Below are 7,120 nucleotides of genomic sequence, written 5' to 3' on the forward strand. Positions count from 1 at the left end.
CGGCTCGTGCCAGAGGGACAGCAGGCGATTCCAAAGGAGGGGTGGGCAATTCCCCCTCTCATTCCCCAGAGGACAGCAGCAGGAGGGAGCACATGGGCCTGGCTGTGCTGGGGTGGGCAGTCCCGCTCTGTGAGCCCCAGGAGAAGGGAAGGGATTGTTTGCTGCAGAAGGGAATGAGCTGAAGACAATGTCAAGCTCTGCAAATATTTATCAGATGAATGGGAGCAGGGTTTGAAACATTAGACAGCTGAGAAATGGCTGTTTTAATAATTCTCCTGATAAATGAAAACCTCGGGTGGGGGGACAGGGAGCAGGTCATGGGGGAAGGGAGTTGTTTAGAGATTTGGGGCTTGGGAAGCCGTCCCGGGCTGAGATGGGGCCATGGGCCTTCCCCCTTGAGGATGAGGAGCTGGGACAGCCCTGCAGGACCCGGTCTCTGCTGTCTCCCACACCATGGCCTGTGCAGGGCTGGTTTAGGGGGGACACAGGAGAGGCACACAGGGATGCATAAGGGAAAAAGACCCAATTCTCATTTTTTCACACCTTAAATTCCTGCTGCAGCAGAGCACGGGGGGAACGTGCAAGCAGGGCATCCAGCTCTCCCTGTTTTCCCAGTTAAGCATCTAAAGCTCTGACCCTAAGGAATGCAGGAGCAGGGGAGCTCCTTCCTCTGCATCTCCTGGAGCCGTGCCTGGGCCAGGACCCGGGTCCGGCTCAGTGAGGCTCCATCGGCTCCTGGCAGGGGACACCCGAAATCCCAGGGTGGGGACTGGCAGGTGAGCGGAGCAGCTCAGCTCCACGGGCTTTGCTTTCAGATGTGTGTGCAAGTTCAGAGCTTGCATGGAGAGTTGATTAATTGCTGGCCATCTTGGAAGGGCTGTATTTTTTTTTAAATAGTGTTATTTTAAACAAAACTTTGCTGTTCCCCTTTAAAGGAGACATCTGGGCTCAATGTGGCAGGCAGGGGAGAGGCTGGAGAGCGGGGATGGGAGCAGGGAGAGATACGTGCAGGAAAAACACCGTCCCTGCACGGGAACCACGGGGCAGCTCACCCTGTGCCAGGGCCAGGGGCCTGGGCCAGGACATGCCTACCTTCCTGGCAGTGCCGGGGGCTCTGAAGGACCAGGGATCTTTGGCCAAGCATTCCTGATTTGCTGCAGGGAGGGGAGATTTGGCTTCCCAATGACTTCCAGGAGAGAACACCTTGGAGATAAACCCCATGGCAGTGCTCAGGAATAGCCGTGCTCTGCATACACCAGGAAGATTCCGGCTGCTGCCAGGCGGGCAACAGGAGAGAAATATTGGGGAGATAAACCTTCCCCCCGCCATTCCTAAAGCAACCCCAGACTCCCTGGGGCTGGGTAGGGATATCCCACCTGGGCAGGCTGCCCTATCAATGCCCGTTATGGGATGTGCCTCTGGCTGTGGGCATTGGGGGACACTGGGGTGTTTGGGGTACAGGGAGCTCTGGTCTGGCCTTTTATCCACCGTAAAGTCTTGGGCTCCTCTATTCCCTGGGCTTTAGGGCAAGCTGGAGCACAGCTGAGACAGAGGAATAAAGCAAAGCTTTTGTATTTATTTGTCTTTTAATGCTCTGCCATATTCACCTTTCAGGAAATTTCCGTCTGCTCCACGAGCTCCTTTCCCGGCTCTGCACAGCGGCTCCACATGGTTTCGTTTTCCTCACAGCACCAATAAATCTGTGAGTGAAAGCGGCTGCTGGAGGGCTCTGCTCCGCGGCAGAGCCTCCTTCGCCCACGCAGGATGTCCGTGTCAGCAGCCTGCAAATCCTGCTCCCGCTCGGTGGGGAGCCGGGGATGGGGCCCTGGCATGGGGCCGCCTTTCCGCCGCGATGCCGCATGGGCAGAGGGTTCCTGGCGGGGCAAAAACTTCTCCAGTGGATCTGTTCGGAGCTGCATGGCTCTGCCCAGGCTCTGGGAACTCACCTGGAGCCACCAAGGGCTGGCACTGCCCTGGGCCAGGGGACAGGGTGATGTCCCTTTGGGTGCTGCAGGACAGGCAGGCACCAGCACCTGGCACAGCACCCAAAAGCTTTTTTGGGAGCTCCAGATGATTGCCCAACACTGTTCCATCAGCTGCAAAGCCTCCAGAGCAACTTTCCCCCCAAACAGGGTCCTGGGAAGCAGAAATCATTGCCAGGTTCTCCTCACTTCAGCCAACTTCTCAGCTCCCACTGTGAGAAACGTGTGTTTTTAGTTAATGAAAGCTGAGATTAACTCATGACCCCAGAGTCTGGGAGATGGCACTTTAATAAAACTGATAAATAGCAGCTTTCTGATAAAAATCACTTCTTAAAATGCAACACGATTGTTTTCCCTCCCTCTCCGTGGCCCCCCAGGCTCAGGCGTAGCTTGGGAGGGCCTGAGGGCACAGAGAGGGTGTGAAACAAGAAGGTGGTGGGTTTGTTCCCCAGCAGAAATTGCCTGTGGTTTGCTCCAGGGCTGGCAGGTGCTCCAAGCCGAGGCTCCACTCTCAAACGGGCTCCCTGGATTAGAAGCAAACACTGTTATCCTTTATTCCTGTAGATCCTGTTGATATCTCATGAAAATGATTTTGGCTGCACTCATGGTTCAGGCTGGGAGCTCTGACATCCGAGGGCAAAGCCTGTTCTCTGCCAAGCAGAGACTGGAAATCTTTGGGCTGCCAAACCCCCTCCTCGCTCTCCCTCCTCCCCAGCCTCCGGCAAAGGTGGTGCAGGGTTTGCTGGGCTGGAAAATTGCATTTTCCCACTCACATCCCAGCCAGGGCGTGGCCTGGCAGACAGGGGGCTGGACTCTCCTGTCCCCCCTCCTGGTGACAGGGGCCTCATCTGCAGTGTCCCACCAGCTCTGTGGGTGTGTGGTGCTGGGAATGGCCTCAAGTTGAGCCAGGAGAGGTTTAGTTGGATATTAGGAACACTTCCTTCATGGAAAGAGTGTTCCAGCCCTGGCACAGGGTCCAAGGGCAGTGGTGGAGTCCCCATCCCTGAAGGGATCTAACAGCCACATGTGGCTCTTGGGGACACGGGTTACTGGTGGCTTTGGCAGCGCTGGGGAACAGTTGGACTCCATGGGCTTTTCCAACCTTTTGTAAACGATTCTTGGCATTTACAAGGCCATGGCTGTCCCAGTGGAGCAGGGCACAGGTTCCTCCTGGATGCAGATCAAGGCCAGTGCTCAGTGATACCCTGCTCCAACTGCCTTCATCCCCTCCTGCTCTTCCTCCTCCTCCTTCTCCTCTCAGCTGCCTGGTGCTTTCTTCCCAAGCAATGCTCTTTCCCCAGCTCCCCCAGCTGTCCCTATTTCTAAATCCATCCTGAGTTACAGCTGAACTGGGATGCTCAGGGAGGGCTGACTCTGCAATCCAGCCCCTGGTGTTACCTTTCCCTTTGCTCCAGGGTTTGATCCATCTTGGATAACCAGAGAGCTCTTCTGGGGAAAGCAGCTATTTTTATTTCAGTTCTTACACCAACCCAAGCACATTTCTGCAGGCACAAAACAAATTCCACGTAGAAGAGAATTAATGTGGCCCCAGAGCTGTGCTGGGAATGATACAGACACAGCAGAGGAATGAGGCCAGAGCCCTGAAGATACCTGGGAGTAAGAAAATGTTCACTGACAAGAAAAGCTGTCATTAGTGGTTTATGAAGGTGTTTGTCCTGCCTTGTGGCAGGAGAGAGAAGGGAGAAGTGGGATTTTGGGCGGCTGTTTTAGCCATCCCCCACCACAGCAGGTCACAGCTGCCTCCGTCCAGAGGAGCCCAAACGTCACTCATGGTCCCCTTTGCCCCTCAGCTGCACCCCCTGGTGCTGCTGGCAGGGAAGGGGGCACAAGCAGGATGTTTGTTCCTGGAATGATGATCCCACTGTCCTCATCCCCATCGCTGTGCCTGCGGGAAGATCACCAGCTGATTGGGAAAGTCATTTTCTAACAGCACAAATCAATATTTATTATAATGAAAAAGAGAGATTGATATCAGGAAGGGTGATAATAATAAAAACCCCCATGTCTAAAGTTATTATTTGTATGTACAGCCGAGGATGAAAAAAACATCCCCAAACAGAGGCTTTGTTGGTTTCTTTTCCTTTGTAGAAACAGACTCCTCTGATATTCTCCCTCAGATGCTCCCAGGCACCCTGCTGAGGTTTTGATGTTCGGCTTGCATCCAGAATATTGAGCATGAAATCCAAACATTCCTTCTGGAGGCAGTTGAGGAGACACAGTGAGGAATAACAGAGGGGCCTGCACCATTCCCTGGGGGAGAGGAAGACCAAGGGGGCCAGGGAGACCCAGAGCTGGGGGGTCTGCAGGTAGGGCACAGCACCAACCAGACCCGCATTTTGAACTACTCTGAGGTTGTTTTTTGTATTAGGCCTACAAACATTATGCCCAGGGCTCTACAACCTGAGCTTTGCTGCCTGGGCCACTGGGCAGGACTGTGTCCTGTGGAGGCAGCAGGAACCCACCAGTGGGAGGATGGTCAGGGAGAGGTCTCACTAATATGTGCACCACAGACAACCTCACCTGGCCAGGAGGTTGTGTGGTCACTTCACAGACCCACCTCAAGCTCTCCTGAATCTGGAGCAGGTGAGGCCAGGAGATGCTGCTGGAGAATGGTTTGGGAGAGTGGTTCTGTGGAAAGAACCTCCCCAAGATCTCAGAGATGAACCCAAACATCAGCACCTCCTCACCAGTGGTGACTTCTCAGAATGCAGCATCTCCAGCTCCATCCTCGGAATACACATGGTTAAAGCAGAAGAAACAAGGCAGATTTCAGGATGGTGTTGTGGAAATGGGGCTCAGAGGATGCTCAGACATGAGCAAGCCTGTTCCTGTGCCAGTTCCCTGAGCTCCTGCTCCCCAGATTCCTGCCCTTTGGCCCAGCTGGCAGTGAGGGAGAGCAGGGACCAGGCAGGAATGAGCTGTCTCCTTAGCAAGGCGAGCTTCCTGAGTAATCAGTAAATCAGTTTTGCGTTCATTAAATCACCATTCCCTGTCTGGAGAAGCAGCCATTAACTAATTGATCCTGCCGGGTGCTGTACCCGGGCTCTTTGCTGCTGCTCCCACTGACACTCTGCTCTCTCCTGTCACTGCCGTGTGTGCACTCCCCTGGCCATCTCCAGCCTCTCCAGCAGCCCTTTGGAAAACAAGCAGCATTTCGGCATCAGGAACCTCACTAAGCAGGTCTGGGCTTTGGCTCCGATGCCTGGAATGTGCTGATCACAGGTACTTCGGAGTGATCCAGTTGCCCTCATTACAACCCCTTCCCCTCCTGCACTCCTGCTCTGGGCTCCCTCACCCCAGGTCCTGGGAGGGGGTTTCCACTGTCCCCCCCCAGCCCAGCTTCTCATTTCCCAAAGCTGACATCTGTAACTCTTCTTCGCTTTGCATAGCTCATCCCTGTTCAATTTTCCCTTCTGAAATGCTCTAAAGCTCCCAGGTTTGCTCCTTCAAAGGACTCGAAGCTCTCCTCTCTTTCTCAGAGATTAATTATAGCTTCAAACACCTGCAGAAACTTCCCTCAATTACCGGGATTGTGCTCAGGAACTTCTCCAGGATTAAAACTTCTCCTGCCTTTCACTTGACAAAATCTTGCTCTGAGCCAGGCCCAGGCCCCACTGGCAGTTACAGCTGAAAGAGGCACAAATTCGGGTTAATCTGACTAAAACCCTGCAGTGTGCAGAGAGGGGCTGTTTTCCTGTTTCCACCCACAGAAGGGTTACTTTTCTGCAATCTTGGAGTGCATCTGAAAGCCAAATCCTTTATTCCTGCTCACACATCACCACTCAAGTGCCCAGTTTTGCTCTTCATCTCATCAGTAGTGGCTTCCCGGGGCCAGGCAGGGCTGTGGCAGGAGGGAAAAGGGTCAGGGATGGGAGCTGAGCTGGGGATGAGGGTGCTGGAGCTGGAAAGGGCAGACGCATCTCGGCACTGGCTCCTCCAGAGGCTCTTCAGGGGACAGCTGGAATTCATGGCTATGACACCAGAGGATGCACAGCTCTGCTGCACTGGAACCTCCACTGTTCTGTGGGATGGAGGAGAGAGGAGAGGGGATGGAGAAGAAATGGGAAAGGAGGCAGAGAAGAGGCGGAAAAGGGGTGAAGAAGAGATGGAAAAGGGTGTGGAGAAGAGAGAAAAGGGGATGGAGGAGAGATGGAAAAGGGGGTGACAGTTCACTGAAGGTGACATGGGGCATACTTCACCCTAGGATACCACTCTGCCCCCTCTCTGCTGCCTGTGGGAGCATGGGACAGCCCAAGACACATCCTCACTGGAACCCGCTCCCCACTTTGGAGGCTTCTCCTTTTCCCAAGGGTGAATCTGAAGGGCCCAACAATTTTCCTCCCCACCCAGGCACTGAAGGAGACCCAGAATGATTTGATTGATATTGGTGGAGACAGTGAGATGACAACATTGACTGACAAACTGCTTGTTTCTCTCTGACTCTCTTTTTAATTTCTGCAGTTAACGCAGTGTTCCACGAACCCTCCCCAGAGGATGAAGCACAGAGTGATCTGGGGGGGCTGTCTGGGCTCGGTGGCCCAGCACATGGTGTGTGCTGTGAACACGGACCCCCAAGCTCTTTGCAGTGAAGGGAGGATGAAATTTATATCATCCCAGTGAACTGATCCTCTTATCTGCATTGTCTGCTCAGCATCTAATGAACTAATGAAATATGCAACAATTCAGCTCTAGAACAGACCTCGCTTTTAAATTAGCACTAATTAGAGATAATTATCTTGGCTGGTTTGATGTTTCTGTGTAATGAGCTTGGGTTTTCTTTTATTGGGAATTGGTGTGGTCAAATATACGAAGCGACACGCTGGATTTCCACAAGTGCATCCTCATTCCTGACTTGCTTCAACATCTCCGAGGGTTCCCCTCCCCTTCTGATGCCATTCCACTGAGCTCCCCTGTTGCTGCCCCTCCTTGATGGTGGGAGGGGATGTAAGGGAAGAGGCAGGAAAAGGCACTGCAATCCCTGCAGCTCCCACCCTCCATGCCCTGTTCTTGCTCCCCCAAAAAGTCTGGGGAAGGGGTAGGACGGACACCCGGCTCCTGCTGGCACTTGGCACCAGTGAGCTGTGGCACAGGTGGTCAAAAGTTCCCCTTCCCTGGCC

At 53.7% G+C, this 7,120-nt stretch overlaps 1 long non-coding RNA gene across 1 annotated transcript; it reads left to right on the forward strand.

Annotated features, from left to right (window-relative positions):
- The first annotated feature begins 445 nt into the window (after nt 1–445).
- LOC121665232 lies at nt 446–6,827 on the forward strand. The gene is made up of 3 exons (XR_006016291.1): nt 446–776; nt 1,615–1,702; nt 6,465–6,827. It is a non-coding gene; the product is annotated as an uncharacterized LOC121665232 (long non-coding RNA).
- Nucleotides 6,828–7,120: the final 293 nt, after the last annotated feature.

The sequence above is a fragment of the Corvus kubaryi genome, unplaced genomic scaffold (assembly GCF_017639235.1).
Source record: "Corvus kubaryi isolate FWS band 111438036 unplaced genomic scaffold, C.kubaryi_AGA036_p1.0 37322, whole genome shotgun sequence".
Taxonomy (NCBI): Eukaryota; Metazoa; Chordata; class Aves; order Passeriformes; family Corvidae; genus Corvus; species Corvus kubaryi.